This window comes from Gossypium arboreum, chromosome 3, assembly GCF_025698485.1.
Source record: "Gossypium arboreum isolate Shixiya-1 chromosome 3, ASM2569848v2, whole genome shotgun sequence".
Taxonomy (NCBI): Eukaryota; Viridiplantae; Streptophyta; class Magnoliopsida; order Malvales; family Malvaceae; genus Gossypium; species Gossypium arboreum.
The window spans coordinates 117,694,115-117,709,893 of NC_069072.1; the positions used below are offsets into that span (position 1 = coordinate 117,694,115).

Here is a 15,779-nt window from a genome sequence, read left to right on the forward strand (position 1 = left end):
ATCACTTTTTTCCTTCCCCTTATCCAATTGTGGCCCTCTAAGCTCTTGAGCTAATTCAAACAAATTCAATTCATTAAAGTCTCGCTAGCCTTGGCGAATACACATATCATTGACTCAACATCACATAACTAAGCACTTTAGTCAATTTTCTTTAATTACGCACACATTCTACCTTAGCTCACAACAAGGTAGCCGATTACCTAAGTCAAGAATAGGCATCATTAAGCTTGCCTCTAACCGAATGCATGCACAATAATTCCCCTCATGTGGCCGATTATACTTAGTCATACTTGTACAAAATCAACAATAAATTGCAAGATTTTCACATCATATGTGTACTAGGCGAATGTACATGCAAATTTCACAACATTCTTCAACAATTTCTTCTTTAAACAACATATTTATCACTTTCTTCATAATCAAAATATCATGTGCAATCATATATACACATATAGGTGCAAGGCCGAATTTCAAGGTGTCCATAGCCATCCAAAACACAAATTTTAACTAACATGCAAGAAGCATGAACCATGCTCATGAATGCATCATGGTCGAATACATCACAATCATGCCCCTTTCAACTTCAATCATGGTTAAACAAAAAAAAACTCAATGTCTTACTCAAGATTGCTACAAGGAAATTTCAAGAGTAGACAATCCATCATTGCATGCATCATTAGCAAGCTTCACATTTAGCATGCAATGGCTTTAACACAATAACAACCTTGGCCAAATACCATTTCCATGGCACAACAAGGATTTGAACCATGGCTAACATGAACATCAAGTTAGCAACTAAAACATGCATGAATCTCATGATACAACCTCATACATACCTTAATCTTGATGCAAGTTTAGCCAAATCTCCTTCTAGATCTCTTCTAAACCAAAAGATGGTGCAAAAATCCTACCTTCTTCCTTAGTAATTTCGCCAAAAAGGAAAGAACAAGGATGAACAAATTTTTCTTTTCTTTTCTTTCACTCACGGCACAAGGGGGGAAAAGGATGAGCAATTTTTTTTTGATATTTTTGTTTCTCATCCAACATCATTAGTTTTTTATCATTTAACACATCATGCATTAACAAAACATGTTTCAACATGTTTTCTTTGCCCATAAACCATGTCATGGCCGGCCACTAAGCTTCTTTTGGGGAAATTTGACATACGAATCCTTTATTTTTGCATGCATGATCAACTAGTCATCACACATCTTCCCATCATACTTTCAAAGTTTACTACTAGGTCCTTTCTAGTGAAATTTACCTTTATAACTCTAAATCAATCACCAAAAAATGTCACACATGAGCACACACATATTATAGGCATCAAAATAAATTTTAAATTATTTTTATGCCTCGGTTTTGTGGTCCCGAAACCACATTCCGACTAGGGTCAATTTTGGGCTGTCACAGGGATCCATTACTATAAATAAACACATTTTCAATTGTCAGAAATCACCACACTATCAAATAATCACATAATGGCATGTATAGCTAGACCCAAACGTATTACGGTAGTCCTAGAATCGACTAAACCGTAGCTCTGATACCAATAAAATTGTAACACCCCGTATCGGAGACCGTTGCCGGAGTCGGACACGAGGGGTTAACAGACTTAAATCACTTAGTTGCACAATCCATTTTAAATTTCCAGACGAGCTGGCTAACTGCGTCACTGTCACCTTAAAAATCATATCTCGAGTTCCAACACTCGAAAACCAGTTCCGTAAATTTTTCCTGAAACTAGACTCATATTTACATCTACAAATTGTTTTTCTATAATTTTTGGTCAAGCCAATTAGTACAGTTTATTAGTTAAATTCTCCCCTGTTTCAGGGTTCGACTGCACTGACCTTCATGCATTACGACTGGGATATCTCCCTGTACAGGGCTTCAATACAGATTCCGTTTGTCTCTATAGAAACTAGACTCGGAAAGGAATCTATAAATATATGGCATGACTTCTAATTATCTCTGGTTAATTTATAATGAATTTCTAAAGTCGGAACAGGGAACCCAGAAACCGTTCTGGCCCTGTTTCGCGAAAACCCAAATATCTCTTAACATACAACTCATATGACCATTTCATTTCTTCCATATGAAAGTAGATTCATCAAGGTTTGATTACATAATTTATTCACTATTTAAATCCATTCCTACTATTTTTAGTGATTTTTTAAATTCACACCACTACTGCTGTCTGCTTCTGCCTTTAAGGTAGACTTTACCTATTTCATTGTTTCCATGATTCAACTAGCCCTTTAGCATATATAGCACAAAATATGATCATGATTAACCATTCCAATGGCTAATCATTGCCAAACGTTTCCATGCCTCTTAATGAACATATACATTCAAGATGATTATAACATTATGCTCAAAAAATATATATAAGCCATTTTCGCACGGCTATCCAAATTTGTACAATACCGAAAGGTACATGACCAATCATCAAAAAGGGTAGTCCTATACATGCCATTTCAAAGTTCAACCAAAAGTGTACCAAAGGGCTTTGATAGTGTGGGCGACTTCGACTTCAATAATCCCGAGTCCGATAGCTGACGAACCAAAATCTATAAAACAGAGATTCAAAGAAACGGAGTAAGCATTTAATGCTTAGTAAGTTTTGAGCCATAAAATTTGACACAACTAAAGGGTAGCATTCATATGGCTAAACGGATAATTTCATATGCACAAATTCTCAATATCACTTACTTCACATTACCAACCCTTATATTCATACACAAAAGATCAACTTAGCCAAAGGCCGGAAGCTCACTAATCGACTGAGCGAATAATATTTAAACGAAATCACTACTCCAATGCGATATCTGAAACGTACCTCATCGTTGGGATTTTTCGAGCGTATTAATTGAAATTTTACAGCAAGATCGCTCATTCCCAACCCAAGTACCTTCGAATTTAGCGGATATAACTACTTGCTCAAATGCCTTCGGGACTTGACCCGGTTACAGTAACTCGCACAAATGCCTTCGGGACTTAGCCCGGTTCAATAACTCGCACCAATGCCTTCGGGACTTAGCCCGGATATAATAAATCGCACAATTGCCTTCGGGTTTAGCCCGGAATTAGTCACTAGCACAAATGCCTTCGGGACTTAGCCCGGTTATCATCTGAATATCCGTGCACATATCAATAAATCATGACACATCTCTATTTCAATTTCATGACCAGAATTCAAACACAAGTCACTTATCAAGCATTATCATTTTGGCTCAATTGCTACATACAAGAGCATGATTTTGATTTACTTAAAACATGATCTAATCGAATCATAATCTAAGCTCCATTACTCAAAGACTTACCTCGGATGTGGTCGAACGATTTCGACGGCTATTCGATCACTTTTTCCTTTCCCTTATCCAACTGTGGTCCTCTAAGCTCTTGAGCTAATTCAAACAAATTTAACTTATTAAAGTCTCATTATGTTAGCTTATGGCTGAATATGACAAGGAATTTGATAGGTCATATGGCCACCTTTTAGCTCAAATACACAATGGTCATGCACATTTTTAATCACATTAAGCAATTTAATACAATTCATTCGAACATCAAAAGAGAAGCTCAAGGTACTTAGCCTATATATACATTAGACATTTGAGTCACATATTGTACGAAATCACAAATCGAATTCAACATATTAGCTAATATTCCCCTTAGCCGAATTTTCTAAGTCAAGATAAAGCCATCAATATGCTTACCTATGGCCGAACATACACATCAATTTATGTACTCATTCATGTGGCCGAACATACATGTCTATGCTAAGGCCGATTGTAACACTTAATACATTCTACAAGTATGGTCACTTGTATTGACTAAACACCATTTTGTTTCAAGTTCAAAACTTGGCTAATACACATATATACACTATTAAAGCATCCTCTCCCTTTCCATCAATTCAACACATGCATTACTCATTGATATACAAAATTATATTCGGCTTTAGCACACATCTTGCTGGCCGAATTTTTCTCCATCTAGCAATATTTTATGTACTATGCCGAACCAAAAGATCAAACACCTAGCTTAATCATTTCCAAAACACTTAACTGGCCTTTGACCAAGACTTTAAACAAAGTCTATGTTCGGCTATCACACATATGGGCATTATTAGTTCAAAGTTTTAACAAGATTAATTTCTTTGATCTTAACCTAAATGACAACCCCCATTGTTCATCTAGATTTAGCATGAAACAAACACCAACCAAGAAAACAACACCCATGGCCGAGTATCATCTTCATCACATAGCAAGATTTAAACCATGGGCTAGGTAGAACTCAAACTAACATAAAAATATGCATGAATCTCATAGATCAACATCAAACTTACCTTAACCTAGCTACAAGCATGGCGAATCTCTTCAACATTTCCTCCTTTCTTTCCTTTTGAATTTTGGTCAAGAAGAATGAAAAGGATGGACATTTTTTTCTTTGTTTTCATCATTTTCCTTTTTCCATTTCTTTATTACTAGCTTTTTATTTTATTGTTTCCTACATACCACATTAGCACACCATGCTTAAAATATGCTATGCCCCATAGCATGGCCGGCCACTAGCTCAAATATTGGGCAATTTGACATGCAAACCCACCATTTCACAACATGCATTATTAGGCCTCTTTACATTTGCCTAGCACATTTCTAAATTTTCTCACATAAGTCCTATTTGATAAAATTCACTTACAATTAACAAAATTCAAACATGAAATTTTCACACATGCATATATACATATAATGAGCATCAACTATGACGGTTAATTATTTTTATGACTCGGTTTTGTGGCCCCGAAACCACTTCCTGACTAGGGTCACATTAGGGCTGTCACAACTCATCTGTCTTTTCTTTGTATCTTGTGTCTCTGTCTCAACTTTGCCTTTTCTTTTTAACAGCTCCTCTACCTTACAGGCTCTCTCAACTAAAATAACGAACTCTTTTATTTCTAAGACACCCACTGACAGTCGGATATCATCATTTAACTCATCCTCAAACCTTTTACACATGATAGCCTCTGTGGACACACATTCTTGAGCATAGTTACTAAGCCTGACAAATTCACGTTCATAATCGGTTACTGTCATATTGCCGTGTTTCAATTCCAGGAATTCCTTTCTCTTCTGGTCAATAAACCTCTGACTGATGTACTTTTTACGAAATTCTTCCTGAAAGAAATCCCAAGTGACCCTCTCTTTCGGTTCAACTGATACAAGTGTCTTCCATCAGTAGTAGGCTGAGTCTCTAAGAAGTGATACTACACATTTCATACATTCCTTGGGTGTACAAGATAATTCGTCAAAGACTCTGATAGTATTTTCTAACCAAAATTCTGCTCTTTCTGCATTATCATCTTTTGTTGCTCAGAACTCTTCTGCTCTTTGTTTCCTGATTTTATCAACTGGTGGCTTTTCTCTTACCACTGTACCTGTGACTGAGGAAGCTTGAGCTACATGGGTAGCCTGAGAATCATGAGGGGGTGGAGGTCTAACTGTCGGATTCGTACGAACGAACTCGGCAAACAAATCATTCAAAGCTCGAAAGAGAGCTTCTTGAGTCACTCCTCCCTGATCAACTATTACTGGCCTATTCTCAGATGGCGCTGCCCCTTCTGCGGGAGCAGACGCATTACTTTCTACATCATCATCACCAGCTCGCCCGGGATCCATTACTATAAAACAAAATATTTAAAAATCGTCAGGAATCGTCACACTATCAAAATACAAGTATGGCATGTATGGCTAGACATTTTCTCACACTAACTATTCCGAGAACCGACTAAACCTGCTCTGATACCAATAAATGTAACATCCCCATGCTCAAAACCGTCACCGGAGTCAAGCTTGAGGTGTTACTAAACTTATCTTATCTTTTAAACAACTCTAAACCACTTATTTTAATTTTCAGAATAAACTATTTTTCTGCGTCATGGTTGCTTAAAAATTCATTTATCGAGTTTCAAAACTAGAAATTGAGATCTGTAAATTTTTCCTGAAACTAGACTCATATATCTATCTATAATTTTTTTTCTAGAATTTTTGACTTGGCCAATTAGTACAGTTTATTATTTAAAGTTTCCCCTGTTTCAAAACTCGACTGCACTGACCTCTTCTTACTACGAACCATGTTTCTTCCTGTACAAAATTCATATGACTAATACGTTTCTTTATATTAAAACTAGACTCAACAAGGATTCTAACCATATAAAGTACACCTTCTAATTAGTTTTTTACAATTTATGGTGAACTTCCAAAGTTGAAATAGGGGATCCAAAAATCACTCTGACCCTGTTTCACTAAAACTTAGATATCTCATAAAATATAATACCTTTACCTGTTTTGCTTATTCCATAAGAAAATAGACATAATAAGATTTAATTTCATATATTATTCATCTTCAAACTATGTTTCCAAAATTTTTAGTGGTTTTTCAAAGTTACATCATTTCTGTTACTTGAATTTGTTTTTAGGTTACTTTCACATTTTTCATAATTTTCATGTGATAATCACCATTCAATCATACATATTAATAAACATGTATATCATCGTCCATTTTATTAGCTAATCACTAGCAAGTATTTACACATCATTCATTGTTCATATTATACCAAAAGTAGCTAAGTTTCTATACATGCCATACCCAAAACAAAACGTCTAATTATACCGAATTATTTCTTTGATAGTGTGATCAGCCTCCGACGTTCCCTTCGACCCCGAGTGGCTAGATAAGTACTATAAGAAGAAGAAAATAAAGAGATTAAGCACTAGGCTTAGTAAGCTTACAAGCAAATAAATCACAACATTCAACATAATGGATAATTATGCATAATATCATCTAACATCATAAATTTCTTTACTTCATAATATCATCTAACATCATAAATTTCTTTACTTCTCAATTTCTATCTTCTTCTTTATTCCCTTACCTTCTTTCTTACCTGGCCTTTCCTTTTTCATAAATATAATCTACTTTTCCTTTGCTGTTAATTCACTGTAATTTAACTTGTACCCTGACCCGTTGAACCACTTGGAATACTAAGGAAACTAGGGTCGTTCCTGTCTTTCAATATCCTGCCAATGCCATGTCTTTGACATGGACCTACATGAATTATTACTGTCTCCAATGCCATATATAATATGGACTTACATGGCTCAATCCTATCTCCAAAGCCATATTTCTAATATGGACTTACATGGCTCATTTCTGTTCTGTCCTATTAACCCTAATATCCTAACATTCCTAGGGTTCAACCGCGGCTTTCTAACACTTTTCCTCTATCACTTTACCTTAAATTCGACTTTAAATATTTTCATAAAATAAATATATAAATGCTAGAAATTGACAATAATAATGTAAAATAAAAGAATATTGCATTTATTTACTGTAACTTACCTTGATACAAAATGTGACTAAACTTTACAATTTAGTCCTTTACTTTTTCTTTTCCTCGATCTACTCCCGAATTTCATTCTTCTTGATCTATAATAGAAAATTTAACTTATTTAATATTAACATTTATTAAAACAGTCCGTGACCCAAACTTTGGCAAAATTATATTTTTACCCCTAAACTTTCACATATTTACACTTTTGCCCCAAGGCTCGTAAATTAAACTTCATCCTATTTTGTTATGTTTTATGACATGCTGATCATTTTTCCCTTCTATGGCAATATCAACATCACACTCTAACATATACTTATGACTATTGGTATTTTTTTCCGATTTAAGCCACTTTACTCATTTTCACTTAAAACTGAGTAACATAAGTTGTTTAACATAATTTAAAACCTCATATTCTATCATAAAACACCAAAATACACAAATTTCAGCTATGGGTATTTTTCCAAATATGAACCCTAGGTTGAATTATTGCTAGAATAAGCTTAATCAAGTTACCGGGACTCCAAAAACGTAAAGATCATTAAAAGCGGGCTTAGAATCACTTACTATGAGGCTTGAAAGTTGAAGAAACCCCAGCTATGGAGGAGAGCAAAATCGGCAGAAACTAATTGAGAAGATGACCATTTTGTGTTATTTTTCCTTTTAATTCATTTAATATCCAAATGACCAAATTGCCCTCCTTACTAAACTTTCAAAATTCTTTCCATGTCCTAATTTTTTTCCATGAACTTAAAATTGGTCAAATTTTTATTTAAACCCTCCTAATTAATATTCCAAAGCAATTTCATACTAAAAACTTCTAGAATGCAAGTTTTGTAAATTATTCGATTTAGTCCCTAACCTCAACTTAAGCACTTTATGCATAGAATTTCATCACGAAATTTTCACACAATCATGCAATCATACCATGAACCTCAAAATAATAATAAAATAAAATTTTCTACCTCAGATTTGTGGTTTCGCAACCACTATTCCGTTTAGGCCCTATTTTGGGATGTTGCACCGGATAAAAAAATGGAAATAGATAAGGACTCATTAGATTTCTATTGACTTTGTAAAAGCCAAAATTAGAAAAAAAAATCTTATTTTATTTTTATTTAATTTTAATTATGTAACGGGTAGTTAGGCAAAATATAGTAATCCTATGTATATAAATAAGTCATTTATGGAAGCTTGAAGACGCACTTGAATTTACCTAGCAATTGATTAGAAAATCAATTTATTCTTGTTTCTTAATTTACATGAAAGTGTCCAGGTATTTTTCCAATTTTTGGTTCCAATTCAATTTTGGCATAATTATTTCCTAAGCCCATTCTTTTCCATCTTTCTCTATTATCATCAAATCACCTCTTATGACCTACAAAGCATGATTAATTTCATGCTTCACTAAATTCTAACTTAGATTTAGGTCGGTATTCTTTTCGGTTAAGAATCTGAGATACGTATCCATACTAAAAGTCCTTCCAATTGGTATTCACATTTTTCCTAAGTATCAGGATTGACAACTCATTCCTTAAAATTAACTCGATTTCAAATCCAAAAGAGCATTGGGATGGAGTCGTGTTTTCGAACAATTGAGGAAACGAGTCGGCCATGCTATATTCGGATCTCTAATAACAAACCAAGGGAGAAGTGATCAGGTTTAAATGACCCACGTGGTTGAGACCATTAATCCGAGTTGGGTTTTTCAGAGTGCAGGGCTGTTGGAATCTTGAATCAGGAACGCGTGTATCTCAGTTAAATAATCGGTAAGGGTTGGTTTCCAGGTCGTACCGGGACCAACTACGAACCAACTACGAGAGGAAGAATTGGCGGTTAAGATGTTCTTAACTGCTATAATCAATTTATTTTTTGGAGGAGAAAATTAATTTTCGAGGATCAATTCTCAATCTGGAATCCACCAAGTTTAGGGCTAAGGCTTATTATCTATGTTTACAATATCTGAATTTAATTTCCAATTTATTTAATTATTTATTTATGTTATTTTAATTATTTAATTTCTAAACATTTCAAAACTCTCCTAATTTATTTGTTTATTTTTCAAGAGGTTCGCTTTGAGTTGTGGGCACGACTATTGTCACGATTATTGACATCACAGAAATTTTGGTCACAAGTTAAACGCGAAAGTTGATTATAATACCAAATCCTGTGGATTCGACCCTACTACCACTCTTTACTACTATTTAGAGTTATTTTGTAGGAATTATTTTTGGTGGTTTCGACGCCCATCAAATTTTGGCACCGTTACCGGGTATTGGAGATATTTTTCTAATTTTTTTGTTTACCTTATGACCAGATTAGAATCAGGGTCTCTAGAGTTTGAACCAGAAATAGAGAAATTGGCTCGCAAACTATAAAGAGAAGCCATTCGATGCGGTAAATATAATAGCTCGTTTTTGGTAAAATCAGAACAGTAGTTTCGGGACCACGAATATGGTTTCGGAAGAAAAAAATATTTTTATATTTTTTTATGGTCTATAGTATGATAGTAATGTTGTATAAAAATTTCTTAAAGAAATTTTACCGATTACATGTTTAATTTGATAAAGGACCAAATTGCACAAAGTGCAAAAGTTGAGTTCTAATAGCTAAAAGGATTAAATGGTTATGAAATTAAAAATTTGAGGTCCTTAAATAGACCTTAAAAATGTTTAGTGGTTAAGGATGATGATTTATCCATGGAAAAAAAATAAAGAAAATGATGAAATTGGAAAGTGAAATAATAAAAGATGATAAATGATAAAAAAAAAAATTAAAAGCATGGAAACCCTAGCCATGGAAACCTAAGCTCAAGCCAACTTATTTTGCTTGATTAGATTTGGATAGACCAAATTTAGAGTTAGAATGAAGAAAAGGGAAAATGTCGGATTAATAGATTTTACGTGCACGAACATTTGTCGAGGTAAGTTCGTCTAACTAAATTGTGTATATTTATATACTTGAATTAAATGTTGTGTATGTGAATTGTATAAATTCCAAATATATGAAATTGGTTACATATCCGACAAAGCCCGATAAATATTAAATCTCGTTTGAATAATGAAATTCGATGGATATAGGATTTCCTGGGTGGTTATGGTTCTGCATGTGTTGCAGACACACCACAGCTCAAAAGAGCATACCGTTATAAGCCTTCTCGAGCTTCCTGTTATATGGTTCCTGCGAGCATCTTGATCAGTGGTGATCTTGCATGTATTGTGGACTACCGCAGCTCTTTGTGAGCGTCCTATTATATTATCAGTTGTGATTCTGTATATATTGCGGACACAAACGTAGCTCTTTGTGAGCGTCCTGATATGGCTCACTTGAACTTCCTGATATATGGCTATCTAGAGCTCCTGTTTAAAGGCTCTTCATGTGCTTTCTGATTAAAAGTTCTTTGTGAACTTCCTGATTATGACTTTTATGAGCTTCCTGTTATATAGTCCAAATAAGCTTCCTGATAGGCTCTTTGTGAGCTTTCCGATTAATGACTCTTTGTGAGCTTCCTGTTATATGGCTCGAGAGAGGATTTCTCGATTATGTGCTTTAAAGAGCACTCCTGAATATAAATTGACAGATTTCTAATTTGCACACTTTGAGTGTACTACCTGTGTATCCATCAATGTTTTCAACGATTTAATGGGCAAAATCCTGACATGAGAAAATATGAACACGAAATGAATTATTACATGTATCTACCTGAAATACATGAAAATGATAATACATGATATATGGAAATATGAGATAATGCTATATGAACATGGAATTTGTTTGATGAATATGTTCATCTATGATTATATATTTGTATACCTTGATCGTACTACTCGTGTAACCATCGACATCTCGATTGATTTAATGGGCAAAGTTCCAACATGAAATAGTCTAGACTCGAGACGAATTATTATGAAAATGTTCTTGAAATACAAGGATATGATTTGTAGATGTTATATGAATACATGATGTGGAAAGAATATGTACATGGAAATCTAATTATTATTGAGCCCACACATGTTTCTTGATATTTATATGAAATATATGACTAACAAGGGTGATGAGAATATGTGTTAGGGCTCGTGATCAACTGGATTGTATGTGCCTTTTATGTTTATATTGAATTTAAATGAGTGATAAGTTAATTACCATGTTATACGAACTTATTAAGCATTTTATGCTTACTCTGTTTTATCTTCCCCTGTTCTATAGTAATTCGGAAGCTCGTTGGATTGGAAGATTGGCGGAGATCACTTACACTATCCATCAGCCTGTTTCAGTATATATATGGTAAATCAATTATGGTTATAATGGCATGTATTGGTTAATTGACCAATATCTGTATATAAATGCTTTAATTGTAACTAGCCATTGGAATGGCTTGTGATGGATATGTTTGGTATGTGCTTGAAATGGTTGATTGGTAAAAATTCTATTGGAATATTGATGATTGAATTAAGTTAGCATATTCGATAAGATATGCATAAATGTGAACTTGGTAATTTAAGTAAGTGTGTATACTTGATTATATGAGGTATTACATCATGTATAGGACTTGACTTCGAGTTGGGTAAAATGACCTATTATAGCTGTGAATATGTTAAAGTGTTGGTGTAGGAGGATGACAAAATGATGTGAGAAATATGGCTTAGAAAATAGCCTATTTTCGTCCATACGGGCATAGACATGGGCGTGTGACACATGGCCTAGCACATGGGCATGTTATCTGGCCGTATGTCCTCTTCATCTTTAAAATTTCAAAACAGAATGCTCAGGTATTTACACACGGCCTAGCATACGGGCGTGTGGCTTGGCATTATGACCCAAGTTAGAGAGTTACATGGCTTGAGACACGGGCATGTCCCTTGGTCGTGTGAACCATACGGCCTGACCACATGGGCATATAAACCCTACACCTAAGAAAAATTTTGAGATTTTGCGAAAAGTTCTCTGAGTTCTCGTTTTAGTCCCGACTCGTTTTTAATGCATGTTTTGGACCTCGAGGGTTCGTATAAGGGACTTTATTTTTTATTTCTGATATGAATACTATATGATGTGAAATATCTGTTATTTGATCTATAAATTTTGGTAATGCTCTGTAACCTTGTTCTGGTGACGGATTAGGGTTAGGGTGTTACAACAAACGACCAAATCCTAGATTGAAAACCATATCTTACAGCAAGGTAATTTTCTCATTCGACGAACCAGACGAGATGAATGAACAAACTATACGCCAACTCACAGCGGCACCGGATGAATAACAGCCCTTATGTATAACCTATTCGGTGGGAGGAACGCTATTCGAATTGAAGTCAGGTTTGATTCATTTACTACCCACCTTCCGTGGATTACAGAATGAAAATCTGCACACCTATATCAATGAATTTCATATGGTGTGCACAAGCATGAAGCCTCAGGGAGTAACCGAAGACCAAATTAAACTTCGTGTTTTTCCTTTCTCATTACCGACTCTACTAGAAAGTGGATATTTTATTTGCCTTTGGGATTTGTCAACGCATGGTCTGACTTGTCTCGTTTGTTTCTTGACAGGGTCTTCTCAACAGCTCGAGCGGCCTAACTAAGGAGGGACATTGTAGGAATCCGTTAGAAAGAGACTAAATCGCTCTACGACTACTCGGAGTAATACAAAAAGTTGTGTGCACGTTGTCTACAACATGGACTGACTGAACAGTCACTATTGCAGTATTTCTATGAGGGGATTCTCTCGATGGAAATGAAAATGATAGATGCTGCAAGTGGAGGGGCACTAGTTAATATGACTCCTCAGAAAGCACGAGAGTTTATTTCGACAATGGCTGCTAACTCTCAATAATTCTGAGCGGCCATAGAACCCACGAGACGGGTTCTTGGGTTAAGTTCTCTATCTCTAGAAGATAAAATTAATAAGTTGACTAACGTTGTTCAAAATTTGCTTACAAATAAAATGAGCCCAGCAAGGTTGTGCGAAACCTGTGCTAAGCCAAACCACCTGACAGACTCATGTCCAATTTTACATGAGGATTCAATAGAATAAAAAAATGTTGTTGGGAACTTTCCAGGACCACCCTAGAGGTGATATGACCCCTACTTAAACTCATATAATGTGAGGTAGAAAGATCACCCAAATCTTAGTTATGGGTCGAATCCTCAATTCAATCAACCTTACTAACAAAGGTCGTCTCTGAATCAAAAATTACCACCCCCAAAGTCATCTTTGGAAGCCAATAGTACTGAGAAGTTTCAGCAAAAAATTAAAATGAATTTGTAGGAGTTAGATAAGTAACTGAGCAAGCTTGCACTCACGATTATCTATTTGGAGTCCCAAGGTAAGCTGCCATCCCAAGCTGAGCCTAATCCTTGACATAATGTAAGTGCTATGATGTTAAGGAGTGGGAAGGTTTTGGAGCCCGTACCTGGCTCGAATTGTGCCCACAACACTGGTCAAGATGAGAAGAAGCTTGACACTAAGGCTACAATGGAGTCAGCACCACAAAAATCATTTACAGTGCCACCTCCATTTCCTGGAAGACTTGTCTAATGCAAGAAGGAGCAAGAGGAGAAGGAGATCATCGAAACCTTTCAAAAGGTAAAAATCAACATACCTCTTCTTGATGCGATTAAGTAGATTCCACGATATGCAAAATTCTTAAAAGAATTATGCACGATTAAAAGGAAGCACTTAGGCAATGAAAAGGTAAGTGTCAAAGAAAATGTCTTCACCATTTTACAAAGGAAAATACCACCTAAATGTAAGGACCAAGGTATGTTTTTCATATCTTGCAAAATAGGTAGTGCCAATATTAAAAAAGCCACGTGTGACTTAGGCGCATCAATTAATGTCATGGCCTTGTCAATTTATAAACTACTTAAGGCAAGTTATTTGAAGGAAATAGGTGTAATTATTCAACTTGAAGATAGATCTATAGTGCGTTTGGAAGAAGAGTTGGAGGGTGTTCTTGTTAAGGTAAACAAACTGTTATTTCTTACAGACTTCTACATTATCAACATGGAGGATGACAACTCGGCCAATTCGCCTGACGTACTTCTTAGGAGACCATTCTTCAGTACCACATGAATGAAAATTGATGTTTGGAGTGGAACACTCATAATGGAATTTGACAGTGAAGTGGTTAGGTTTAATGTTTATGAGATATAGGACATCCCAGTGATAAGTTACAAAAGGTGCCTTGCAGGACTGTAGATCTCAATGTTAAGCAAAAGGAATTATCAATGATCAAAAAACCAATACGTGAAGCTGTCGTGAAAGCTCCAATCGTTTTCATGACATACAAGGATTATAACTATAATAGCCTGGTTTTAGCTAATTCGGAACAGTGGTTTTGAGTAGGGGTGAGCAACATTCGATTTGATTCGAAAAAATCGAAAAAAATTGAATTTTGCATTATTCGAATCGAGTTAATCAAATTAATCGAATCAACTCGAATTTTTTTCGAATTTCGAGTTTGAGTCAAGTTGAATTCTCGAATTCGAATAACTCGAATAATTCGAATAAATTGAATATAAACTATATTTTTAAATTTTTTAAAATTTTAGGCTTTTACTAATTACTAAACCCAATTACCCCTAAGCCCAAATATTTTATTTTATCCCATTTTTTCCCCACCCCAACCCCAAGCCCGTTTGCCCAAAATTTATTTTCCCAAAACCCAATTCCTCCCTCAAATCAATTCAAACCCCCATGCCATGCCCCATGTAACACCCCGAATTTGGGCCTAGAAGTATTAGGCCTTGAGTGGGGGTCCGTAAGGAGGTTGTATATAGGTATTTAATTGTGCAATGAAATGACACAATTAAATGTCCGCTTTGGTGGTTAATGGCCCTGAGAAGTGTTAGAGAAATCTTGGGTTCAAACTTGGGCTTTAGCAAAAATTTTGGTATTAAGTGAAAAAAACCTGGGTGCTTGGATGAAGGCCTTTGAAATTATTATGGTAAATGAATGTCACAAGGAAGTATGTGGTCTAGTGGTTGTGGCGTCATTAAGGTTGTATGGGAGCCTGGGTTCAAGCCTTGGCTCTTGCAATTTATTTTGGGTTTTTTAAAGGGAACCTGGACTTTGGCCTCTAGACCTTATAATTAATTGGGGATAAAATATGACACAAAAAGCCTTGTGGCTTAGTGGCAAATAGCGTGTGGAGCATCTGAGGGGAGGCATGGGTTCGAATCCCATGGCAAGCAAGGAGCATTTATTTTGCTAACAGGGGGCGGCAAGAGTTGGTGTTGAATTTAAACTCTAATGTTGGAGGGATCCCACATCAGGAAGCTAATATAAGAGTGGTTGTGAAGCTGGCTTTAAATAGAGGGAACCATGAGGAGAGTAAATGTACCTTTCTTGGCTGATCCCTTTTGCTGTATGGCGTGCTCGTTTGGG

At 35.5% G+C, this 15,779-nt stretch overlaps 1 long non-coding RNA gene across 1 annotated transcript in view; it reads left to right on the forward strand.

Annotated features, from left to right (window-relative positions):
* LOC128290112 (uncharacterized) overlaps positions 1-11,849 on the forward strand; it is a 37,428-nt gene extending 25,579 nt beyond the window's left edge. Inside the window, exon 3 of the long non-coding RNA XR_008279755.1 lies at positions 11,603-11,849. This is a non-coding gene — a long non-coding RNA (uncharacterized LOC128290112). The remainder of the gene's footprint in view (positions 1-11,602) is intronic.
* Positions 11,850-15,779: the final 3,930 nt, after the last annotated feature.